This window comes from Lissotriton vulgaris, chromosome 10 (genome assembly GCF_964263255.1).
Source record: "Lissotriton vulgaris chromosome 10, aLisVul1.2, whole genome shotgun sequence".
NCBI lineage: Eukaryota > Metazoa > Chordata > Amphibia > Caudata > Salamandridae > Lissotriton > Lissotriton vulgaris.
This window is the reverse complement of record NC_141698.1, coordinates 1,157,148,663-1,157,176,448: the sequence shown is the minus strand read 5'-3', so window position 1 is coordinate 1,157,176,448 and position 27,786 is coordinate 1,157,148,663.

Here is a 27,786-nt window from a genome sequence, read left to right as displayed (position 1 = left end):
TATAGCCTTAACACACAACCACAAACGACAAAAATCCCCATACTTTTCTTTAAAAATTATAGAATTAGCTTAGTTCTCTTAAGATGTAAAATGCGACACTTTGAGTGCAATGTCCCTTTGGATGCGTAACGCTATACAACGAAAGTGGTGCAGGGAAGGTGATGTGTCGGTTCCTTACACGCAAGAACGGTGATGTGTCGGGTCCCTACTGATTCGTAGGGGATGCGTCGGTTTTTCTTAGCGTGGGGAGGTGATGCGTCAGTTTCATACTGCGCTTCTGTGGCGATACGACCAGCAGCGCCGTGATGCGGTGCGGCAACTCAATGATTCTTCTGAACCGCGACAGGCCCTGCGACACGCTTCCCGGTGATGCAGCATCTGATGCAATGTCGATCCTCTTCTCCGGTGATGCGAGGCGCTTTGGTGACTAAGTGACAGCTGCAGCGGTAACACCCTTTTTCAGTGATGCAACAACAGTGGCTGCGGCAGCAATACCCTTCTCCGATGATGTGGCAGCCTCTGATGCGACGTTGATCCTCTTCTCCGGTGATGTGAGGTGCTCCTGTGTTGCAAAGTGACAGCGGCGGCGACACACTTCTCCTTCGCGAGTCGCGCTTCCAGCTCCTTGCAAAACGCAGTCCCGCAGAAAGCCCAACACAACTGCAGGCATTTCCAAAGAACTCTTGGGGAGCTGGTGGGTGAAATCTGTTGTCCCTGAGACTTCAGCAGGAGGCAAGCTCTATCTCAAGCCCTTGGAGATAATTCACAAGTTGAATGAAAGTAGCACAAAAGTCCTTTCTCCTTTCTCTGGCAGTCAGGCAACCACTGCAGGCAAATCCCCCAAACAGCACTCAGCTTAGTGATAGGCTCTTCCTCAGTTACTCTGGTTTCTCTCCTCAGCAAAGGTTTCTTCTTGTTTCCCAAAAGTGATCTAAAGTTCTGAGGTCTGCGTCCCCCCTTTTATCCTCATTTTCTCTTTGTTCTCTGAAGACAGAGAGACCTTTGCCTAGTCCCAACCAGTTCTGGTCAGTCCTGGAGCACTTTGTTGACAAGACTCCTTCTTTCCTTTCACAGTGCAGGCCAGGGACAGCAGACACACCACAGGAGGTGGAGCCATCATTGTGGAGGGAAAGCACAGCCTTATTCAGGTCCCCAGTGCAACTCCTCCCACCCATCTACATGCAGATCTCTCTATTCAGCCCTGTGCTGACTCACCCTGTCTCCTGGAATCCACCAGCCCCTTTCACTCAAGCTCCAGACAAGGAATACACAACCTAGCAGAGGCAGGCTTGGATGGTTAGACAAGAAAATACCTACTTTCCAAAAGTGGTATTTTCAAACACAGAATGTTAAAACCAACTTCACTAAAAGATGTATTTTATCATTCTGAGTTCAGGCATACTAAACTTGAATTACTACCTAGTTCCCTGAGACAGTTAGGATTATAAAATGGTATAATCAAACTGCCCATTCTGGCCTATGGGTAACAGGTAGCCTTGCAATAGTGAAAAACGAAAATGGCTGTAATTCACTATTAGGACAAGCCACACAAGCTACCTTTTACCTACAATGCACCCTGCCCTTGGGCCTACCATAGGGGAGACTAATATGCAGAAAAGGGAAGGTTTAGGGACTGGCAAGTGGGTGCACTTGCCCAGTCAACATGGCAGTACCAGACTGCACACAGGCTCAGCAATGGCAGACCTGAGACACACTTTTACAGACTGCTTCTGTGGGTGGCACAACCAGTGCTGCAAGCCCACCAGCAGCATTTGATTTACAAGCCCTGGGCACACTCAGTGCACTGTACTAGGGTCTGACCAGTAAACCAAACCAGCCAATCACGGAGTCACTAATCCATACATCAATTAACCATATGGAGAGCATATGCACTTTAGCGCTGATCGGAAGTGGTAAAGTGCCCCGAGTCATAAAACAACAGACAACATGTCAGAAAAAATATAGGAGGAAGGCAAAAAGTTCAGGGATCACCCTGCAAAAAGGGCCAAGTCCAACACATCCCCCTTCCAGGCAAAATGCAAAGGAGGCCAATCACTACCCTGATGGGTTTCTCTGCTTTGGGCGATAGAACATGGATCCTGGCCCACAAAAGCAGGGGCATATTCCAGTTCTACTCCAATCTGAACCATTTCAATTCCTCAGTCCCTACTCTCGGGGCCCACCATGCTAGCCCATGTGGAACCCCTCTCCTCACATGTGGATACCACCTGTGCAGCACCTAACCATAGCTTGCTCACAGGTGCGTCCCATTAGAAAGGCACCAAGCTATAGTGGCCACTGACAATAGTCATAAGGGAGCTGGCCCGGCCATCTGAAACAACTTTTTCAATGGTACGTTACCAGAAAGGCCCTCCGCTCCATGGGAGAAACAGGAGTCATTGTACCCCTAGCCAAAAAAGTGAACTGGCGTGGTAGACGTTTTATCACAGGTGCCACAAGGGCCTGCAACAAACTTCCATTCCATCTTAGAAACACAACTGAGCTCATTAATTCAGGAAAGGTTTTGAAAACTTGGCTTTTTGCCCTATAGGCACCATACTCCTCAGCAATCAATAGGCATTGAGCAACACCAGGACACCCTAGGGTAACGTTGCACTTAAGAAACTAAATTAACATAACATAACAAACCCCAGAGTCAATTCTTTAGGCTTCGTAAGTGCAGTTAGCCACTTTGAGACATATAATGGACATCAGTCATTACGAAATGCGTAACTATATAATGGCTGCACCAAACCTGGTCATGTTTGGTTTCAAACATGGTGGAATCATACCCCAACACCGATTCCAGTGTTGGAAGCATGATCCCATATGGTGGGGGCTTCCTAGGGTACCCTGTGAACTCCAGGTAACAGCATTTCAGGGTCTGCCAGAAAGCTAGTGCTGCTGCCGACCCCAGACACGATTCTGCCCTCCTGCTGCTGAGCTAGGCTCGAGCAGGGGAACGCAGAACAATAGGTTTCTTCCTGTCAAACGGAGGTGTGACCGTCTCCCAGAAAGGACTCCTTGTACCACTGGTGCGTCACTTTTAAATATTGTTCCCTTTAATGCAGTTGTCTGCATTAAAGGGGCGTGCAATGGGTGATGCTGTGGGCATTCCCAGCAACATCCACGGCTATTTGACACTGCCCCAGATTAACAAGTATTCTTAACTCTGAGGCAGCGCCAACCACGTACGGCTTCCCAGGTTTCATAAATAATTATTCCCCAACGCAGGCAACCTTGTATGCTTTGGCACACGGCAGCCCAGTGTGCACCAGCGGAGGTGAAAAGGACAGGCATGCCCCGTATCTTATATATATGGCGTGTTCCTGCCCTTTTGTTTGCCAGGGAGCAGCGCAGCAGGAAGGCCGGCAGCGCAGCACTATGGCAGAAACTCATAAATGAGGCCCTCGGTTTATTGCTCTGGGTAAGGGGCACTGGCCAGCGCCGCCACACTGCTTTGAAGGGCACAGATGGTGCCCATCTTGCATACTCCAGTTTGAGCCACTTCAGGAACTCTCGGTTACTGCTCTGGTGAGAATGTCCTCCCCTCTGTCCAGCCCCTTCTCTGGAAGGTACCCCTGAGTTGTTCCACCCTTAACTTAGGGTATTTAAGGGTTCCCCTGTGGGTTGTACCTCATATTCTTTGTGGGGCAAGACTCAACCCTGAAACTACGTCGCTTTTCAAACGCCTGAACACTTGGACTTCAACTGAAAACAAGACTGCAACAGGGAAGCCTCCTGCTGCAGAGCGTGGTCTGGGCATGAGCGAAGATGGCCGCCTGGTCCCAGAGCTCAGCAAAGAAACGGGCCTCGGATGGCAGCAGCCACACCCACAGCATGGTGGGGGCTATTTGAGCAGTCTCCGCGTCACTCCCACCTTTGGGTGGCTACAGCATCCTGCTTCACGGACGCCACCTGCTGCTATACAGTGGTGTCGGCTCTCCTCGACCCGGCTTGCACGAGTGACGTCCCTTTGGGCTTTTTGTCATAGTAGAAGCCATGGCCCACAATGCTTTGGCACACCCTGCCCGATCCACCATCGATGGGGCCCGCCGCCCCGGCTGGTACTTGGCCCCACACTGATGCTAGGGCTGTTCGAGGTCCTACGACTGACCCTTCAGCCTCCTCCACTGTGTGCGGGCCCTGGGCAAACATACATCACGGTGACCTCCTCTCACTGCACCCCCCAGGATGCTGCCAGCAGCTCCGCTGTTTCGCAGACCTACACTTGTTCAGCACTTGATGGGAAACGCTGGATCTGGAGGCACAGGTGACACCCTGGATCTTGGCACCATGATGAGGCTGCCCCTATCACCTCTGACGGGGGCCGTAACACAGGCAGACGCCCAGCCCCGCACTGGTCACTGGCCAACCGGGACACACCTGAGGGCCGACTTCAGTGGGAGGACCTGCGCCTCCATCACCCCCACAAGCAGGTAAGCAGGGCCCCTCTGCAGTACAAACTGGCTCATGGGGACCTGGTAAGGCACCTCTGGATCATTTGCAGTGTTGATGCTACCACGGGGCCCCCACACAGCCTGAAGCCACTCGGGCACCTGCCCGGCCTACCGTCCACACAGCTGGTAGTACCGTATGGTCTCCCGGGTTGCATCTGGGACAGCCTTCAGTTTGCAGAGCGACGGCAGCCAACCTTGGATAGTTGGGCCCAGGGCCGAGTCCAGACATAATTTCTATGAATGGGACCCGTCCTGGAGCAGTTTATGTGATGGGCATTACTCACTATAGTACATTAATTACTCCGTTCTTAATATCCTGCCACAAACTTATGGAGCCAGATGTACGATCCTACTGATTTGCGAGTCGCAAATTGTGTCATTGTGTGACTCGCAGATAGAAATGTACAACAGTGTCTCAGACACTGCTTGCGATTCCTAATGGGGTCGCAAATTGCCTGCCTGATTAATATTCATGAGGCAGGTGCAATTTGCAACCCCATTGGGAATGGCTAGCACTCCCTGGGATGATGGCCCGCTGGGGTCAGCAGACCACATGTTGGTGACTACTTTTTAAGTCGAGCATTCGAAACCTCGTATTTACTTTAGTATATACTTATTATATTCTTATATGTGTATGTACTTTGTGGGCTCTGGAGATCAGCCCTCGGACTTGTCTGCTTCCGCTTAGGGACTTTTTTTCTGTTCAACTGCCTCTATTTAACTGTCTTGAAAGAAAATGACCAGCAGAGGTCAGTAAAATACCAGAATCACTTTAGCATTCTCTAGATTCCAGCCCATAGAAATTGTCTTCCACGAGCACCCGTAGACAATAATATTTTTTTAAAATCTTGTATTTTCAGTGTTATGACCACCGAAGGCCCTGATTTTATATTAAAAACAGAGCTTTGGGCTATACCATTTCCCGCTGAAAGGCAATATTTCTCTCCATGTGTTCCCATACCTGGCGTGTCACGCAGTTTGGTGCTTACTTTCCCTCCATTTTAAAGAACAGTAGATGTCTCAGCACCCAGGCTAATATGCTGCAGAGCTAAATACATGCAAGGTCCCAAAGGCGAGACTGATTGCATTGCAAATGCTTGTTAAATAAAGCAGTTGCTTTTAAAAATGATGTCCGTTTTCCTTAAAGGAAAATGGGATGAATTTAAAATAAGGAAAAATGAAATGTTACTGTTTCATTTCTAAAGAGTATGCAGTGGTCTCTGGGACAATTGCCTGCGCTTAAAAATTATTTTGAATGCCAGTCACAAAGGAGAAGGTGTCCCTTGGGACCCCCTTCCCATTTGTGAGGGGCTTACCACCTTCTTGAAGTAGGTGGGAAACTGCCAGTGTTTTGTGACCGCAATTGCGGTTGCAAAACAATGATTCATATCATTAGGTCGCACTATTAGGAAGGGTCGCCCTTGGCACACACCTTCCTAATAGCCAGTCATAACCCCTATTTTGGGAGTCGGTAATAGGTTACCGACTCGCACATCAGGGTTTGTACTTGGGCCAGACCTATTTTGCAGTTGCAAACGAGCTGATAGCCTGTTTGCAACTGCAAAAAATGTTTGTTTATCTGGCCCACGGTGACCACTGTTCCTTGCGTACAGCACTTACTAACGGCATTACCATGGCTCTGAAGTATCTTCAAAACAGATCCTTCAAGCAAGTATACCTAAGAAATGTGCTTTACGTTGTGAGTCAATTTAAAATACTTCTTGAGGATGACCCCGGTGCCTCTCAGACAGCTCCTCAGGATCACGTACGCTGATGCATCCGTTCAGAGGCTCGAGAGCTGCTCACGGACACCGTCCCTCTGATTCAGGGTGGAGCGATGCTTTGGTCAGCAGCTGCTTCTAATAAAAAGAAAGGGCCGCATTTATGAGTGTTTGCCGTAGGGCAGCGACGCACGCCTTCCTGGTGCGCTGTCCAATGGCAAAAGAAGAGGGCAGGAATGCGCTGTATCTATAAGGTGCACAATGGGCTGCCTGCGCCAACGCAGGCACCTTTGCACCATGGTGCAACGCTGCCTGCGTTGCGGGAATGATTATTTTTGTAAAGTAAGGGAGACCTTTCTGTACAAAAAGAATCACAAGAGGCTTTTTCCTCTTTCTACGTGTGCTCAGAATGCAGAACACACAGAAAAAGGAAAAACGAGGAGAAATAAAGATATTTCTCCTTATTGCGCCCCCCTTACACCTCTCCTGGGGAGGCGTAAGCTTTTGGTGCTGCCTCAGATTTAAGATTTCTCGTAAATCTGGGGCAGTGTCAAAGGCCATGGATGTTGCTGGAAACGTCCCCAGAAACACCCATCGCATGCCCCTTTAAGGAAGGACACTGCGTTAAAGGGACTGATATTTATCAGGCAGCATTGAGCCAAAAAAATGCCTTAGTGCTGCCTGATACATATCACGTAGGCTTCTGCGCCACGGAACGTCACAAAAAGTGCGGTACCGGAGGCACAAGGAGTCTTATAAATGAGGCCCAAAGTGTCTACACTTGGTGCCTTTTTTGAACGGTAGCACTCGGGTCCTGGGGCGCACCTTCATCTCTAGTCTGGAATACTGAAGTGCTAGGAGGACGACGGGACGGCCCACCTCTGGGAGGGTCACATCAGAGAAGCATGCCATGCAGCAGCCATGCAGCGGCCACGCAGCAGCCATGCAGCGACCATGAAGCGGCCATGCAGTGGCCATGCAGCGGCCATGAAGCGGCCATGAAGCGGCCATGCAGCGGCCATGCAGCAGCCATGCAGCGGCCATGCAGCAGCCATGCAGCGACCATGAAGCGGCCATGCAGTGGCCATGCAGCGGCCATGAAGCGGCCATGAAGCGGCCATGCAGCGGCCATGCAGCGGCCATGCAGCAGCCATGCAGCGGCCATGCAGCGGCCATGAAGCGGCCATGCAGTGGCCATGAAGCGGCCATGCAGCGGCCATGCAGCGGCCATGCAGCAGCCATGCAGCGGCCATGCAGCCGCCATGCAGCAGCCATGCAGCGTCATGCAGCGGCCATGCAGCAGCCATGCAGCGGCCATGCAGTGGCCATGCAGCAGCCATGAAGCATGCCATGCAGCGGCCATGCAGCGGCCATACAACGGCCATGCAGCGGCCATGCAGCAGCCATGAAGCATGCCATGCAGCGACCATGCAGCAGCCATGCAGCGGCCATGCAGCGGCCATGAAGCGGCCATGCAGCAGCCATGCAGCGGCCATGCAGTGGCCATGAAGCGGCCATGCAGCAGCCATGCAGCGGCCATGCAGCGGCCATGAAGCGGCCATGCAGCAGCCATGCAGCGGCCATGCAGTGGCCATGCAGCGGCCATGCAGCAGCCATGCAGCGGCCATGCAGCGGCCATGAAGCGGCCATGCAGCAGCCATGCAGCGGCCATGAAGCAGCCATGCAGCGGCCATGCAGTGGCCATGAAGCAGCCATGCAGCGGCCATGAAGCAGCCATGCAGGGGCCATGCAGCGGCCATGCAGCAGCCATGCAGCGGGCATGCAGCGGCCATGAAGCAGCCATGCAGGGGCCATGCAGCGGCCATGCAGCAGCCATGCAGTGGCCATGCAGCGGCCATGAAGCGGCCATGAAGCGGCCATGCAGCGGCCATGCAGGGGCCAGGCAGCGGGCATGCAGCGGGCATGCAGCGGCCATGCAGCAGCCATGCAGGGGCCATGCAGCGACCATGCAGCGGCCATGCAGCAGCCATGCAGCAGCCATGAAGCGGCCATGCAGCGGCCATGCAGCGGCCATGCAGTGGCCATGAAGCGGCCTTGCAGTGGCCATGCAGCAGCCATGCAGTGGCCATGAAGCGGCCATGCAGTGGTCATGAAGCGGCCATGCAGCGGCCATGCAGCAGCCATGCAGCAGCCATGCAGCAGCCATGCAGCGGCCATGAAGCGGCCATGCAGCGGCCATGCAGTGGCCATGAAGCGGCCATGCAGCGGCCATGCAGCGGCCATGCAGCATCCATGAAGCGGCCATGCAGCGGCCATGCTGTGGCCATGAAGCGGCCATGCAGCAGCCATGCAGCGGCCATGCAGCATCCATGAAGCGGCCATGCAGCGGCCATGCAGCAGCCATGAAGCGGCCATGCAGCGGCCATGCAGCAGTCATGCAGTGGCCATGCAGCGGCCATGCAGCAGCCATGCAGTGGCCATGCAGCAGCCATGCAGCGGCTATGCAGTGGCCATGAAGCAGCCATGCAGCGGCCATGCAGCATCCATGAAGCGGCCATGCAGCGGCCATGCAGCATCCATGAAGCGGCCATGCAGCGGCCATGCAGCAGCCATGAAGCGGCCATTCAGCGGCCATGCAGCAGTCATGCAGTGGCCATGCAGCGGCCATGCAGCAGCCATGCAGTGGCCATGCAGCAGCCATGCAGCGGCTATGCAGTGGCCATGAAGCAGCCATGCAGCGGCCATGCAGCAGTCATGCAGTGGCCATGCAGCGGCCATGCAGCAGCCATGCAGTGGCCATGAAGCAGCCATGCAGCGGCCATGCAGCAGCTCACTGGTTAGAGGCGGCAGACCCGAGAGCAGAGGACGGCCCGGGACCAGGGTTCGATTCCCGGCGCAGCAGGTTTCTGGACCAGGGTCAGCGGACTCGATAATTCTCTCGCCTCGGTGCCCACTCTGATCAGCGATCACACTCGGCAACTCTGGGCATTAGCTTGCCTCATCTTCACTAACGGCCCCACCAGACCGCCGGGGATGCCTGGTCTCACCCTGGAGATACCCATTAAGGGACCATCTCTCAGGGAAGCCAGGAAGGGTTTCGCAGCGGTCGAAGCACCTTGGGACCCTACGGGTAAGTAGTGCGCTATATAAATGCCAATACATTTACATTACATTTACATTTACATGCAGCCGCCATGCAGTTGCCATGCAGTAGCCATGAAGCGGCCATGCAGCTGCCATGCAGCAGCCATGCAGTGGCCATGAGCGGCCATGCAGCGGCCATGCAGCAGCCATGCAGCGGCCATGAAGCGGCCATGCAGCGGCCATGCAGCAGCCATGCAGCAGCCATGCAGTGGCCATGAAGCGGCCATGCAGCAGCCATGCAGCGGCCATGCAGTGGCCATGAAGCGGCCATGCAGCAGCCATGCAGCAGCCATGCAGTGGCCATGAAGTGGCCATGCAGCAGCCATGCAGCGGCCATGAAGCAGCCATGCAGCGGCCATGCAGTGGCCATGAAGCGGCTATGCAGCTGCCATGCAGCAGCCATGCAGTGGCCATGCAGCGGCCATAAAGCGGCCATGCAGCGGTTCGAATAATCTGTTCAGTCAGACAGGCTTTGCATAGTTTGTTCAAGTTGGGAAGCTGGCATTGCAACACAGGTCTTAGAGCCAAAATCTTCAACTTTGCCATTAGATCACATTGACTTGCCAATCTGTGTGACACTGAAAAGAATAATTAATGGTAGGGATGAAAGTCTGCTTTCTTTTCTAAAGCACAATTCATAAGATTTTACATTAACCCTCATATTTTAATATTAAAATACATGTATCATCAGACAAATCATATGTGTGATACAGAATGCTTCTTTTAATAAATCATGGATATCAAAAGATCAGGGTCATTGGAATTATGCGGAAGAGGACGAAATATGTAGCAGGGTTGACTACATTATGCGACAAAAAAGGCTAATTATTTGCACTTTAGGTCTCAGTTCAAAATTAGCAAAGGTCCCAAGTCGGTGGACGAGGAAAGTTATGTCCTATTTTGGTGTTGGTCTTATGGGCATGGTCCTATAGCCAAAAGTGTTAAATTTATAAAAAAAATTCTTAAAAATTAAACAATATCACCAAAATATTATTTGGTTGAACTAGAACGGACGTCAATTCCGCGGGAAAGGCAAATGTACAAAGTTGTGTGATTAGTTATCAATTCCATACAGAATTTACACACTATGGTCTCTGGCATGGACACAGATAATGGCAGATTCTACGTAGTTACTTCAGATACCTTTAGCCAGCATTGCGAACACAATTTATCAACACGTTATACAAATTAATGCTTGTCAACACAAATATTTGGTAACGATATTTAAGTTTTATTGCACTTTATCAATTCACAATTTCTGTTAAAAACAATAATTAAAAACATTTAGCAAATAGACATGATCATCACAATGATTTTTAGATAAAAATATATATATGTGCAAACAAAGAATCAAAAGGTCGACGCGGCGTTTCGGCTTTATTTTCTACACCTTCTTCAGGACTGATTCTAAACAATTAAAATATTAAAAACACAAAGTTACCAAACAGTTCTTGTTATTCTGTATATTATCACATTTCACTTGCCCTATTGTTTACATCATTGCTTATCTTTTGAGTCCACGTGTATTTATATCTGAGTTTTCTGTTTACATTTTCTTTAATGTTCAAGAACATACTTTTATTCATTATTGCACAATTTATTTGCCTTTCCCCTGGCGAAATATCGAATGCTAGACCGGTTCCCATACTCCCACCACCAAAGGAATACGCTCTCTCTTAACTTGCATGCGTACCTTTTTGTTCCAGATGGAGTTATTGCCCATGTGGAAATTGTTGGTTTAACGGAGAGTCCTCTGTGAATATGGACGTTAGTTGATCGCAAATTGCTAGAAATTAGTTGCAAAATTGCGTTGTCTCTGAATGGGGACATGTAAATATCAGTGACTTATACGTTTTAGTAGTCTTGCTCAAGATTCATTAGATGATCAATCTCATTTGTACATACCTTATGAAAGAGGGGTACCATCAATTTCCTCTAGGTTTTGATTACCCTATTTGTATATCATAAGGGACTTGTTTTCACTATCTGTACCTGTTAGTATAAAGAGATAATATACAGGGTTGTTTTCAGTCGTTTTCGCCCTGTTATTGTACTCTGGATTAATTCTTTTATAGTAAGCAAGTTACCTTTGTATAGGCTGTAATCTTGCCGCTTTTCGCTGCCAGAAGTAGCCACCGTTTTGTATAGGTAGTCGGCAATATTCTCTCTGCGAAATTAGAATTAATATCCCCTTTAATTCTTTGAATATAGAACACGGATACTATTGTCGCGATCTAAGTTCTACTTGAAGATATTCTTTCTAGTTACACTCACCATAGGAGCCGGGTGCACGGTTACTGAGATCCAAACCCTCTTTCAATTAGGTAGGCATCTGTCAGAAACACAATCCCTGTGTTTGGGAATAGCCTCATCAGGTTGTTGTTCCCTGTAAGGGTGTTAGTGCCATTAATTTATTGCCAATTCTTTTACAGTTTTTAAAAAAAAAACAATTTGACTGTGTCTTTCTTACATATTCTATGATGTTCCCTCTTATTCTGGTTTGAATGTAATAGTTTTAATCCCATTAGTTGCACTCTTATTTATATGGGGGACTAACTTTGCCTTCTATTCGTGTAATGTTTTACTCTTACTAATAACTTCTAGACATTAAGACTGTTCTTACTGGTTATTTTTGTGTCTGTATGGTGCGATCTCCTAAATTCTTTCAGGATAGTTCATTTAAAAATGTGGTCCGCTCATTTTGACTTTTTGTTTATTAATACATTAGTTACCCTCCTAATCTTTACTCCTTAGAATTAGGCTAATTTCACTCGTTCTTATATTTACCCAATGCACTATCCTTGGTATTTAATCTTTACTTCTCAGAATTAGACTATTTTCACCACCTGTTCTTAGATTTAAACAATGCACTATCCTTGGTATTTATTTGGAACATAGTGCGCTCCCCATAACTCGTTTCTGATATTGGTTATAGTGCGCTTCGTTTGCCCCTATATTACTTGGATTCCCAAACTCCTTCTCCATGCCCGGTCGGTGGACCATGCCCATAAGACCAACACCAAAATAGGACATAACTTTCCTCGTCCACCAACTTGGGACCTTTGCTAATTTTGAACTTTGTTTTCCCCACGGTCCTCCAAAACTCTGTGTGGGGTCCTCCTTAAATTTTTTCTCAATTACACTCGGCTTTTTAGCTGAGGAGGTTTTCGCTTTCTTACTGCAAATTAGCATCTTGGGTAAATTGAAAAATACCTAACAAATTGATAAATCAGTAATTTAAAAACTAAGACACTCTGATGGAAGGAATAAAAACATACACCTTCTCTGAAGATCAATTTAACAAACTAATCAATAACAGTAAATCTAGGAACACAACCACAGTAAGATTGGACAAGTCAGACGAAGAACAATGGGAGAACTTGTGGAATCTAAAAAAGAAAGTGGTTAGAGCAGAGCTCCACGCAGAATTCTTAGTAGAATACTGCAAAATGGAGTGATACCCAAGGGCCTCCAGGTCACAAATGAGCCAGGGATCTTCATAACAGATAGAAAATTCATAGAAAGGTGGACACTGGTGGCTAACCGCTGTAGTAGGGATTGGATCCTGTTAATTATTGAAACGGCGAACGAATTTCTAGTGGTTGAGCGTAGGGGGATTGAAGAACTGGAGAGCCAACTAAAAGAGAGCACAGCATTAGATGACGCAAAAGCAAAACTAGATGAAATTCAAAATGATATAATAGGTTACAGTGAGTACCTAATTAAAAAGAAGAGTAACAAACTTAAAAAGGACATAGAGAAATACAACCCAGAGTTTGTGTACCCCTACTTGCAGAAAGACTTTTATGAACAGCCTAAAGAACAATATCAGCCCCGTAGACAGTGGCACAACCAACCTAGAAATTTTCCTAAGAGAAAGGTGAGGTTCTTTGACGACTCATACACTAGTAGTGACTCGGAGGGAGAACAAACAAATGACAAAACTAAAAATGGTGAATACAACAAGCAACAACCACCTGCCAAAGAGGGCCTCGCTTTTTTAGACAAGCGCAATCAAACATTCGGTCAACAACGAGGGAGGGGGAGGGGCCGCAACAATTACAATCAACAGACACAACACCCACAAGCCCAATACCCTCAACGTCCACGTACCAGAAGTCAGAAACAATGGGACTAAATACCGTGCAGAAAGCAGCAGTTATCAATTTGTCCAACCACCAGCCCACTCCTATAGAAATAAAATTACTGGAAAAAGGTCTGGGTTATGCAATCTGCTCTCCTGTAGACAGATATGCATTAGAAAGGGATGTCCAAAACTTTTTTAGAAAAGTTAGACTGCACATATTCTTTGATGGGAAGGACACACAACCCAGACACAACAAATCAGGACTCAAAAATAAATCTACCTGGACTCCATCTCTTAATTTAGTGCATAAAGATATAGAGGCCTTTGAGAGATCTATTGATAAAAGTATAGATAATCTTCTCAAACAAAAGATTTGGACACCATTTAATTTGAGTAAAGAAGAGAAAAGGGCATTAGAACTCCTCGAAAAAAACGATACCCTGACAATCAAACCCGCAGACAAGGGGGGAAGTATTGTTCTGATGGATAACAGAGATTATAACAACAGAATGTACAAACTCCTAAACAACAGCGAACACTATAGAAAATCGAATAGGGATGAATGGCAGAATCTAAAAGAAGAAATAGGAAGAATGCTCAGATTTGCTAAAGATGACAATATAATATGCGTTGATAAATTTCCATTTCTTACGAACACAGAACCGCTAATCCCAGCACTATATGGTCTACCGAAGGTGCACAAGGACCTTAAAGATCCACCCATGAGACCAATAGTATCATGCATAGGATCACTTACAGAACTTTTAAGCAAATATGTAGAGGTTTTCTTACAACCATTAGTCCAACAACAGAAAGCGTACATCAAGGACACAACCCATATGATTAAAAAAGTAGAGGGATTGACTTTCAATCCGGATAAACAAGTGTTAGTGACTTTGGACATCGAAGCACTCTACACAAATATTCCGCAGGATAGTACTATTAAGATTATGGAAGAGATTTTAGGTAACAACCAACAGGACCTATCAGACCACCAAACATTCTTTCTAGAATGCATTACCATAATCCTAAAGAACAATATCTTCCTGTTTCAAGAGGATCTATACAGGCAGATCAAGGGGACCAGCATGGGGGCCACATGTGCCACCAGTCTGGCATGTCTATATGTCTCCAGATTTGAAGACAATCACATCTATAATCCTGACGCCCCATTCTATGAAAACATCTCAGAATGGGGACGATATATAGATGATATATTCTTTATATGGACAGGAGAGTTGGAAACATTGGGAGAATTTTTACTCTGGTTAAATCTGGGGGACCCCAACCTTAAATTCACATCTCACATAAGCAAACAATATGTAGAGTTCCTGGACATTATAATTAAGCATACAGATGGCCACCTAACTGTCGAGCTTTACACAAAGCCCACAGATAGGAATACCATGCTGCATTTTGAGAGTAACCATCCTGCCTCACAGAAGAATAACATTCCCTTCGGACAATTCCTTAGGTTGAAAAGAAACTGTACCTCCAAGGAAGATTTTGAAAAACATGCAGCAACCCTAAGAGGTAAATTCATAGAGAGGGGTTACCCCAAAAGAATGATCAGACATGCCTACAAGCGGGCTAAATATTTCAACAGAGACAATCTATTTCTACCCAAAGACAAGACCATGGAGAACCAGCAATCTATCATGTTCGTAACTAATTTTTCACAAGTCAGCCATAGAGTAAAGAATGTTATAAACAGGAATTGGCACCTAGTGAAAGATAAAACCCAGATTCCTATCCCAAAGCCCATCTTCTCATATAGAAGAAATAAAACCATCAGAAATTCTCTTGTACATACATACAGAGAAACTATCAAAAACTCCCAATCTACTATTAATGATACCCCTCTACCAACTGGGACATACCCATGTCTGGGTTGCAGCAATTGCGCAAGCATCATTAAAGGGAGTACCATAACAGTAAATGAGAGAACTATTAATATAAAAAGCTTTATGAACTGCAGTACAAAAAATGTTATTTACTTGATTCAATGTCCCTGCCAGAAATCTTATATAGGCGAGACATCTAGAGAGATGAGGTTACGCCTTAATGAACACCGATCAGCCCTAAGAAATAATAAACCTGGGGCACCCCTGACTGAACACTGGCGCAGTGCCGGACACCACATTGATGATCTTAAGTGGTGCGGACTGGAAAAAATCACAGGAAACAGGAGAGGAGGCAACTTAGATAATAAGAGGAAAAGAAGAGAACAATTCTACATGTCTTCCTTTAACAGTGTAAGATGTGGGTTGAACTCCAGAGAGGATTGGGAGAAACTAATAAAGGACTAAAGACATATGTAATAGAATATCAGGACACTGTATAAGGGATACCCACAGAACAATAGAGCCAAATTCAATATAAGATCGTATAGGTAATGCTGCAGGACTACAAATATGGTAGAGTTTATATCTAGCACATCACACAAAAATATAAATAACATAGTAAATATATTAGTGTATTCATAATTTGAAAATAATAGTGCATATTATAATAGAGAGAAGGACTATGACAGCACGAAGGTAACAAGCAAACACAAAAGATAAGTTGATGTGTCTTACACATACAGAATTTGTAAATGTCCCACTGTGGTACTTTATTAATCATAGGGAAATCAGGAATCCTATAGTGAATATTGGAGTCTAAGCACATGAGTAAGACACGCTCGTATAAAGAATGCGGCACGCAGACAACAACAGAGAACGTCCCCACAGTAACGCGTTCGCTGTTTTAACCAATAGGCGGAGGGTGGGATAACATATCAACCAATAGGAGCAAACCCCAAAAATCGGCAGTGACAATAACAACAACAGAGAACGTTCCCATGGTAATGCGTTCGCTGCTTTAACCAATAGGCGGAGGTTGGGATAACATATCAACCAATAGGGGCAAACCCCCAAAAATCGGCAGTAACAACAGCGCAATAGAAATCACGAAGACATAGTATTCAGTAAGCCGTCTCTGAATAATACACTAGTGAAACCAGGATGTATTATCTGTTAGTGGCCCCATAACATCCTGGGCACAGATATAATAAGATAACTCACGGCTTGAATTTACTCAGCCAAGAACATAACATGTCCCTCGGGGAACGCGTGTAGTTGGCGCAACCAATAAGCTTAGCCCTGAAGAACAGGTCAAGCCAATAGGAGCCAGCCTTAAAAAGCGGCAATATCCATAGCAACCAAAATAACATATACCATGACCAATCATACGAGAGGAACAAGGCGACCAATTATCCGGCGTCTACTATTTAGGTAGCATACACCGCTCGGTGGGCATTTCCAGTGAATGCCGTGCGGAGGAAACAAGAACTAGCTGCCAGAAAGAAAGGAGCAGGGAGGCCGTAAGCAGCAATTTTGGTGAGTAAAACAGGTAGACACTGTGTCCCTTTTTTTTACTAAAACTAGGGTATTTCGGCCCCTCTAGAAACTATGATGAGAAGGAGTTTGGGAATCCAAGTAATATAGGGGCAAACGAAGTGCACTATAACCACTATCAGAAACGAGTTATGGGGAGCGCACTATGTTCCAAATAAATACCAAGGATAGTGCATTGTTTAAATCTAAGAACAGGTGGTGAAAATAGTCTAATTCTGAGAAGTAAAGATTAAATACCAAGGATAGTGCATTGGGTAAATATAAGAACGAGTGAAATTAGCCTAATTCTAAGGAGTAAAGATTAGGAGGGTAACTAATGTATTAATAAGCAAAAAGTCAAAATGAGCGGACCACATTTTTAAATGAACTATCCTGAAAGAATTTAGGAGATCGCACCATACAGACACAAAAATAACCAGTAAGAACAGTCTTAATGTCTAGAAGTTATTAGTAAGAGTAAAACATTACACGAATAGAAGGCAAAGTTAGTCCCCCATATAAATAAGAGTGCAACTAATGGGATTAAAACTATTACATTCAAACCAGAATAAGAGGGAACATCATAGAATATGTAAGAAAGACACAGTCAAATTGTTTTTTTTAAAAAAATGTAAAAGAATTGGCAATAAATTAATGGCACTAACACCCTTACAGGGAACAACAACCTGATGAGGCTATTCCCAAACACAGGGATTGTGTTTCTGACAGATGCCTACCTAATTGAAAGAGGGTTTGGATCTCAGTAACCGTGCACCCGGCTCCTATGGTGAGTGTAACTAGAAAGAATATCTTCAAGTAGAACTTAGATCGCGACAATAGTATCCGTGTTCTATATTCAAAGAATTAAAGGGGATATTAATTCTAATTTCGCAGAGAGAATATTGCCGACTACCTATACAAAACGGTGGCTACTTCTGGCAGCGAAAAGCGGCAAGATTACAGCCTATACAAAGGTAACTTGCTTACTATAAAAGAATTAATCCAGAGTACAATAACAGGGCGAAAACGACTGAAAACAACCCTGTATATTATCACTTTATACTAACAGGTACAGATAGTGAAAACAAGTCCCTTATGATATACAAATAGGGTAATCAAAACCTAGAGGAAATTGATGGTACCCCTCTTTCATAAGGTATGTACCAATGAGATTGATCATCTAATGAATCTTGAGCAAGACTACTAAAACGTATAAGTCACTGATATTTACATGTCCCCATTCAGAGACAACGCAATTTTGCAACTAATTTCTAGCAATTTGCGATCAACTAACGTCCATATTCACAGAGGACTCTCCGTTAAACCAACGATTTCCACATGGGCAATAACTCCATCTGGAACAAAAAGGTACGCATGCAAGTTAAGAGAGAGCGTATTCCTTTGGTGGTGGGAGTATGGGAACCGGTCTAGCATTCGATATTTCGCCAGGGGAAAGGCAAATAAATTGTGCAATAATGAATAAAAGTATGTTCTTGAACATTAAAGAAAATGTAAACAGAAAACTCAGATATAAATACACGTGGACTCAAAAGATAAGCAATGATGTAAACAATAGGGCAAGTGAAATGTGATAATATACAGAATAACAAGAACTGTTTGGTAACTTTGTGTTTTTAATATTTTAATTGTTTAGAATCAGTCCTGAAGAAGGTGTAGAAAAGAAAGCCGAAACGCCGCGTCGACCTTTTGATTCTTTGTTTGCACATATATATATTTTTATCTAAAAATCATTGTGATGATCATGTCTATTTGCTAAATGTTTTTAATTATTGTTTTTAACAGAAATTGTGAATTGATAAAGTGCAATAAAACTTAAATATCGTTACCAAATATTTGTGTTGATAAGCATTAATTTGTATAACGTGTTGATAAATTGTGTTTGCAATGCTTGCTAAAGGTATCTGAAGTAACTACGTAGAATCTGCCATTATCTGTGTCCATGCCAGAGACCATAGTGTGTAAATTCTGTATGGAATTGATAACTAATCACACAACTTTGTACATTTGCCTTTCCTGCGGAATTGACGTCCGTTCTAGTTGAACCAAATAATATTTTGGTGAAATTGTTTAATTTTTAAGAATTTTTTAAATAAATTTAACACTTTTGGCTATAGGACCATGCTCATAAGACCAACACCAAAATAGGACATAACTTTCCTCGTCCACCGACTTGGGACCTTTGCTAATTTTGAACTTTGTTTTCCCCACGGTCCTCCATAACTCTGTGTGGGGTCCTCCTTAAATTTTTTCTCACTTTAGGTCTCAGCCTGCGAAAGTCTGCGCACATGCACAGTCGAGCTAGCGAGACTTAATGAGATAGAGGAACTTTCACTAGCGAGGTTAAGCCCCGCCCCTCTTCTCTATTGGCTGCCGTCCTAAACGGATGGCCAGCCATTGCAGAAGAGGTCCTAGTGACGTTCTTCTTTATCTCTAAGCCCCGTCCTTTTCAGACTGGCTTACTTGACTTCCTGCTGCCATAAAAGGTTTCTTATCTTCTTTATGGGTCCAACAGATGGCTCCATAAAGAAGATAAGGAACCTTTTACGTCAGCAGGAAGTCAGTCTGAAAGGGACGGGGCTGTGTCATGGCGATTGCTTGTTCTTGCCAGTAGCCAAGATCACGTCCAAAATCTGCAATAATCCTTGCCATCCAGAAAACACAAGTACCGGAGTTGACTTACCTGCAAACCGGGATTCTGTTGGTGTAATCAGAGTCGACTTCTGTGCCGGATTTCATGGTTTGCTGTGCCACTCGTGGCAGTCGCAACATGTCGGGCTCGCAGAGCTGAGGCTGAGAAAAGAACAAACAGAGTTGGCGGGCGGTAGGGTCGGGCCGGCGCCTGGCAGCGGAAACCTGTGCCCGCATATAGACTTGGGCGCTGCGGTGGGGCCAGCAATAACAGTGGAGGGCATCTGTGGACTGGTACACGCCCGCTCTGGTAACGTGCTGCCTGCAATCTTTTGAAGCTTTTCCAGCTATCACAGGATAATAATCATTCATAACGTTCCACAGTAGAATTCTCGCAGTGCCCCAAATACCGCGAGAGTTGAGATCTCAGCCAATACTCGGCGATGTTGTTGTGCTGTCAGTTTAAATCGAGGGGATCAAATATCTTTCGCCGTCTCACCTGAGGCGGCACGTGACTGGGGCCGTGGTTCGTTAGGTGGGCCGCCTACTGATCCCTATGCCCTGCGTGCCGCTGGTCTCGCCTGAAGATGGCTTAGCGCTCTACCAGTGCCTGGTGGGACGGCTTCAAGTCGTCCCTGCTGGGGCAGAGGGACGAGCAGCTCACAGCAACAATGTGTCTGACTTCAGCGAGGATCCCGGGGGCGCAGACGATGAGGACCTGCCTCGTTGAGCGAGCTCCGAGTAGTGGTGACGGCCGCGCCGGGGCTGGGAGGCATTCTCTCCTCCGCAATAGACTGGTGGCGGCTGGGCTTTACCTGGTGTTCATGGTGGGGGACATAGTGGGTACGGTGCGCTTTCACTGGCACTGCCAGTCTGCGGGGCAGGCTGCTGCTTTGTATCCCCTTTGAGGGGTGGAGGGAGGGGGTTGTTAAATTCCATACTAATACATTATGAGGGGGGACTGGTGGGATGAGCGTGGTCCGGTGGAAATAAACTGCTCGCTCCTGCCAGAGCGCTTTATTAACAAGGCACTAGAGCCGTGGTTCCCAAACTGTGCGCCACGGCACCCCGGTGCGCCATTATGAGTTTACCAGGGGCGCCGCGGCACGATGTGGGAAATTGCAGTGGCAGCGCTAGAAATTTAGAAATGCCACCTGCATAATCGTGTGAAATCCGCCACTTTAAGGAAACAGGAATAGAAAGAAAGGTTAGTCTTATCTTTAAGCAACTTGCAGAGTGGAGCTGCAGGGGCTCTTGGAAGGGGTGAAACAACAGCAAGGCCTCCTTAACATGCAATTGGTCTTTTAAAGACCTGTGAAGTGCTCGGGTGTGGCTGCTTGTGTGCCCAGGAGGTCTTATCCCCAGGCTGCCACACACGACTGGGGGAGGGAACTGGGGGGGCTGAAGCCCTTTGAATCCAATGGGTGTTGCGCGCCTGAGTCTGAGGGCACAAAGAGAACAGGCATGGAGATAATGGATAGAGGGCACGAAGGGAGCAGACATGGAGGAAAGGGGCAGACTTAGAGCACGAAGGGAGCAGGCATGGAGGAAAGGGGCAGTCTCAGGGCACGAAGGGAGCAGGCATGGAGGAAAGGGGCAGACCTAGAGCACGAAGGGAGCAGGCATGGAGAAATGGGGCAGTCTCAGGCAGACTCAGGGCATGAAGAGAGCAGGCATGGAGGAAAGGGGCAGTCTCAGGCAGTCTCAGGGCACGAAGGGAGCAGGCATGCAGGAAAGGGGGAGTCTTAGGGCACAAAGGGAGAAGTCATGCAGGGAAGGGGCAGTCTCAGGGCACGAAGGGAGCAGGCATGGATAGAAGGGGGAGTCAGAAGGCACGTATGGAGATGGCATGGACAGAAGGTGTAGTCGGAGGTCACGAAGAAAGGAGGCATGCACAGAAGGGGCTGTCTGAGGGCGCGGGGGCAGGCATGGACAGAGTGCAACAGGAAGTACTCCTTAGGTCAGGCTTACATCTCCACCCACCCGTCCACCGGTAAAAAATGGGGGGAACCGCGGCCAACTGCCAATTAGGTCAAGGGAGCCACGGGTCAAAAAAGTTTGGGAACCACTGCAGTAGAGTGCCACTTTTCAGCGCGAGGGCCATTCCATCGTATGAGTTAGGGAGAGCTTTTACTCCATATTTACCACTGGAATCTATACGAAAAGGAGCTGACACTGTTCACTGTCCATGCAGACCCCTTCTTCCTAGGTTGCGGGGTGTATTAGTGGTTGTGGAGCAATTTTGGGGGTGAATGTTGCAGAGATCGCGATTTCATTAACCAAAATGTAAATGTGGCATAACAACCCTTTTGATTGATGAGAACTGGGTTGTTGGCTTCCAGCTCTGCTTGTGCGTGCGGTAAGTGTGAACTGTAAATATTCAAGCAACTTCTTAGCATAGTTATTGTGGCTGTAATCTCATTTTGTAATTGGGGGGGAGCAATTCCCCAGTCATTGTCTGTTTTTTTTTTAAGCTTCATGGCATCGGCACATCTTCTCAGTTATTGAGAGAACCTGTTGCACACTTGAGATCACTCAAACACACTTGCCTGAAAATGTAGAATGTTGGGCCTTTTGCAGTGCCCTGGAACACTTTGAGTAGTGGTACCACCAGAGACGTAGGCATGGTCAGGTAGACCTGTTCTACACTGGGTCTTCAATTGGAATCTTTGAGTGCGGACAAAAAACCCTAATCCGCAATACGAGCAGTCTTGTGTATGATATTTCCTGAATTTTTAATTTCAGACACTGACATTTATATTTGGTAACTCTTCCAATAATAGTACCGCTTTTTGTGATAGATTTGTATAACTTCAAGAAACCGTGGGGCATATTATCACCAACTAGCGATATTTATCGCTAAATGAGCTTAGAGATATTTTTTTATCGCCGCGCATCGCCAGATTTTATCGCAGAGATAACGTGCTATAAGCAACATTTATCTCAAATGCAATAAAATATCCGGCGATAGCGGCTCAATGCGTGAATATCGCTGGAAATCCAGCAATATTCAGGCTTTAATGCCAATAGGGTCTTAACCTGAATATCCAAACCCCATTGGATATACAGGTTAACCCTTTCCACGCTCATGACGAGCTGGGCTCGTCATGGCGTAGCCTCCTCGCACGCTGATGACAAGCCCAGCTCGTCACGTACAGTGCGGTTTTAAAAAACTCAGCACAGGAGCGGAATTGCGCTAGCGCGCATGCGGTTAAGAAGTGGTCTGAGCAGGTGTTAGTTTTTGGCGATATTCGTCCTTTGCGCAATTTTTTTTATTGCTGTGCCGGCGTTGATAATAGGCGATAGCGATGTTAGCAACTGCTTACAGTCGCTAACAGATTGGGTACGCCCACTTTGCAAGACAAACTTAGGACAAAATCCTAACTTCTGTGAATACCAAAAGTAGTGAGTTCATTCTGCGAATGCCAAAAGTAGTAAATGCATTCTGTGAATACCAAAATAGTAGTAAGTTTAGGATTGAGTCTTAAGTTCATTCTGTGAATCGGACCCATTTTTATTAACATATGTGAAACCTAATGCATTTACTAATGCTTTTTTAATTATATCAGCAAAGACCTGGCATCACTGTGCTGTTTTCTGGGGTATTCTTTGCGGCCAAACTCTGGAACACCCTCCCTCTATCCCTTCGAGGCAACAGTAACCACCTGTCCTTCAGGAAAGCCTTGAAAACACACTTGTATGCCAAATTCTGCTGACCTGCCCTGAGCCTGCGTTAAGCAAATTCAGTCACAAGCGCTACGAGGCCTCCGGGTAGTTTAGCGCTATACAAGTGCAATTTTCATTCATTTCATTCTTTTAGATTGCATGGCATTGCTGCTAATTTGCTTTACTTTTTTCAGTTTACTGTACTAAAATGGCCCTTTGCCATCTTGGAAAGATAATTTATCTTCGAAAATCTATAAAAAAATGCCCACTAGTGCATCGTGATACATGTGCGTTGTCTTTGTTAGAAGAACCATTCCAAAACCTATGCAGAGTCAGGCACCTTCTTTGTGGCGCATGGAACGTGATCCTGGAATAGTCTTCCTCATAAAGAAAAACATTTCTTAAACTGCCACCATTGCATTACAACACAACCTTCAAATGCATTTTGTTTCTGAGAAAAAAACATTCTAAGAGACGACTAATGCATTCACATGCAGAATTTTTCTTTTTGATCAAATAAAGCACTGACAAATGCACAATCCCAGCACTTGCCTTTCAAAGATGCGACCTACTGGCTTTGGCAATGCGTATTATGTAATGTGCCCAATGGGGGCCTGGATCAAACTTAGACAATTGTTCAAGTGAAACCGCAAACAGGATGTTCCATGCAGCAAGGTTCCACATTTCCACAGGTCATATAAAAAACTTTAGGAAAGCAAATGTTGCCTCACTCAAGGTCCAGAGACCTGTGGAAAGCCATGGGTGGCCCGTGCGCCCTTCTGGTTGTGGGTTACTGGCTGTGGAGACTACGGCCATCAGCCGGCTGAACTCCACTCTTCTTTTTGAAAACCCAGCTCTCAAATCCTTCCATGCAGGGATAGTGAACCGTCTGGCTCTGCTGCTGGACTCCATCCCTCATTCCTCCGCTCCCCTGCGCTTCTCCTGGCAATCCTGAATGGTGACACATCACCCAGCAGCGATGGCTCTCCCAGACAAGTCCTGCGACATTTCTCCATCCTGCCAAAAATACATGATGGGGTCCAGAAAATCCAATGTCACCTTTAGCTCCAGATCCAATGAATGCAGTCCTCTGGTCAGCCGCGGCCGGTAGTGGGACCGAAATCACCAAATGCGATGCAGTGCGCGCAACAAAATGTGTTTTATTTATTTATATGTTTACTTACCTGTTAAACTCCGTAATCCATACATTATTACCCCCCACCCTGCCCCTCCCCACGTCACCGGTACTCTCAGTGTCAGTTTCTACTATTGCACCACCAGACTTTGCCAATTTAAATCTTACGGTGTAATCACATGTATCGTCCAAAATTGTTAAAAAAGACTGGAGAGTGAATGCCGGTTACTCCTCGCACTTTTCATTTGTTTTTGTTGTTGTTTTGGACACATTTATTTCTGAACAAAATGACTACCAATGATGATAAAAGGGGCTTTATCTGGTGAATACCTGCCAGTAACCCCGAGTGTGGTGCACCCGTGAGGGGCCATTTTGCTCTCCACACATTTTCTGCACGGTTAACTGCTCATGTACTGCGCAAATTGAGGGTGCAGACATCAGTTGTGTGTTCATCCTGACTGTCTTTTTGAAACTTCACAAGGAACCTCTCCAGAGCCAGGCCCGGGACAACGATGGGGGTGGGGATCTCAGAGAGCAGGAGGCAGCACAGAGAAGAGCTGACAGGGGAAAGGATGGGGTGGGGGCCCCAGAGAGCAGGAGGCAGCACAGAGAAGAGCTGACAGGGGAAAGGATGGGGTGGGGGCCCCAGAGACAGCATTCACCACAGGGCACAGCCTCTGAGAAGGGAGGAGGCAGCACAGAGATGACAGGGGCAGGAGAAGGGTTGCAGCTCCAGGAACAGGACCAGCTGGGACGCATTGGAAGGTAAGCAAGCATTGGAAATGCAATTGGCCTCGCATTTGCTTGAGTTGGCGCGTCTCCCTGGATGGCACGGATGTTTCCTCAGTGGCCTGCAGTAACCCGGTACTGATAGTGAACATGGAAACGTTCCCTGGTCTCCACAGAAGGGATTTTTTAAAAATGGCTCAAGAATGTTTGAAAATGGATGTGCGTGTAAAAAATGACAGAGCGTACTTTTTAAACAGTTCAATATAGCGCAAGCTCGCCCCCAAGGTATTGGAGCGCTTATTTTTTAAGCACGGGGATATTAAGTGATTTGCCCAGAATCACAGGTTGTGGAACTAACGCTGAGACTCAAGCATGATCCCCCAGTTCCAAAGCCAGCATCTCTAGCTGGTGTGCCACATTTCATTTGTATCAGTGGTCTTTCCTGAACATGTCTGTGGTTGTTGTACATTTTTGAGTGACATTTGAGACCAAGTGCAAAACTATCTGGAACCTTCAGCAACATTCTATTTTCTATTTTTTGCTTCTTCTTTGGAACAAATTGGTAATATTTAATGCTTTTTTTGTCATTTTAGCACTTTCTGGAGCTGGCACCCAGGCACCTGCCTAGTATTAATGACTCGCTTTATCATCAGCCCTTTATTTACTTTTAGACTCTGGCCTTGGGCGTACGTACCAATGGCGCAGCATGTGCAGTGGCACCGGGCCTAGGAATGGGAGGGGCACACTGACTAGAGCCGTACTTCACTACCCAACCAGGAGCCAGGGGGCCGTTTGCACCTCCTTAAATGAGGGCGCGTTTGAGGCTCGTGCTACGTCGTGTTTTGGCTGCAACAGTGATTCCCGGTTGGAGGACTCATGTCTGGTTCCTCCGATTGGAACTCCTCTTTATGATCTGTACTGTAAGCACGGTGTGGGTCCTATATCTTATAATGAGGTATGGATCCGCTATACAGAGAAAGACGGTGTCCTTAGTTGGCCACTGCATGGTAGTTTCGAGTCCGAAATTCTTGATAATTTAGAAATGAAATTATTTAAGAAGAAAGCCCGGCCAGCAATGTTTGATTCTTTCCGTTATTGGCGCAAAGAATCCTAACAGAGAGAAACTAAAAAGTTAAAGAAAGAACAGAAAGAGCAAGAGTTGACTTTAGAATAGTCTGCTAAGCAGCTGCAACTCAACGAATCTGAGAAAGCGATAGAGGTGGCCAATAGAGAGCGTAATTTAGCGATAGACAAGTGCTACCCTGCCTTGCCATCGAGTACAGCTAAGATAGTAGAGGACCCCGAAAAGGATCCCCTGTTGTCTTACTTGTTGAGGTCACCCCCACCGTATGCACAGGGTGCTACGGCTCCACCTTTACCGAATGTTCAATTACCGGTTGCTGGACAGCCTGGTATACCTGCTCCTGCTCCCCTGAATCAAGCTCCTGTACTTCCTGTGGTCAATATTAATGTTCCTCCAGTACCCCCTCTTCCAGGGTTGCCGGCTCCTTTGCCTATGTCTGTACCGCTGATACCTGTTGTCTCACAAGCTACTTTGCCTGCTACCCCTACTGTTGCTGTCTCTTCTGTCACGACTACTACTCTTCTTCAAACTTCTGCAAGCTATATGACTCCGCTTTCTGTTCGTTGGAAAATCACTGATTCTGTCACTAATATTCTATCTCCCTTTTACAAAACCTTGATTAGGAGTCCTGCCTCTGACTCCGTCCAGAGACGTAGTCAGCTTCCTAGTAGTGAAGAACGTGGAATATTAGACTCCACTGCCCTTAGATGGATTTCGAAAGTTGGCAGGTATAGTGTGCGAGATGTATTAGATACATTCATGCAATGGAAGGAACCGACACAACGTTATGTGTTTGATGTCATGTGTTCCCTCTTACGTGAAGAATGGGAAGAGAGTGAATCTGAACAGGTACCGGAAGAATTAATCCAAGTTCCACAGAAATTTGCTGCAGGTATGATAGTTGGTCAGGAGATAAAAGAAGCAATGGAATTAATTTTAGATTTTAGATTCGATCCTTCCCTTCATTCACCAAGAGAGTTAGAGAAACGCAGTACGAAGCAGAATCGTCAATATCCTATGAGGGAGGTTCCTCCAATTTGGCGCGAAGCTGTTCAAGCTGATGCGGCCCATGGTATTGCAGCCGCTCCGGCCCAATTCCAAAGAGTGTGGATACACATTCCGTGGAAACGAGCCGAAGTGTTAGCAGTGAAACAGGCCTTGCCAGATCCGCGTAAGAATCCAGCCGGATACTACAAAGAGTTAGCGCAGACAGTTGAAGCTTGCGTAATGAATTTAGCGGATATTGACATGTTATTTGGCAATGTAGTACCACAACCAATTTGGGCTAAAATTCGTAAAGAAAATCACCCAGTTGCCCTAGGTGGTGATTGGGCAGCTATAATAGCGGCAGACGGTCAACAAATAGGTGGTTCTAAACCCGAACCTCTAATTGCTGATTTGCCCGGTAGAGTAATCGATTTAATGAAGACTCTGATGCCAGCATTGCGCGTTAACTGGGACAAGTTGTCCGCATGCAGGCAGAAGAAGGACGAAAGTGTCTCCGACTTTTTCACAAGGTTTGAAGAAACTTTTGTAGATCACAGTGGTCAGGATATGAGCACGGAAGGAGGACAGAGACTATTTGTTGATAAATTTGTGCACAATCTGTTACCAGAGCTCAGTAATAAATTGAAAGATTCTGAAAGTGCGTGGGCTGTCTCTACGACTGCGCAAATACTTGCAACTGCCCAGTATTATGAAAATAGGGATAAAGAAGAGAAGGAAAAGTCAGATAAGAAAACGAAAGATTTAAAAACTAAAGTTCTTTTGCAA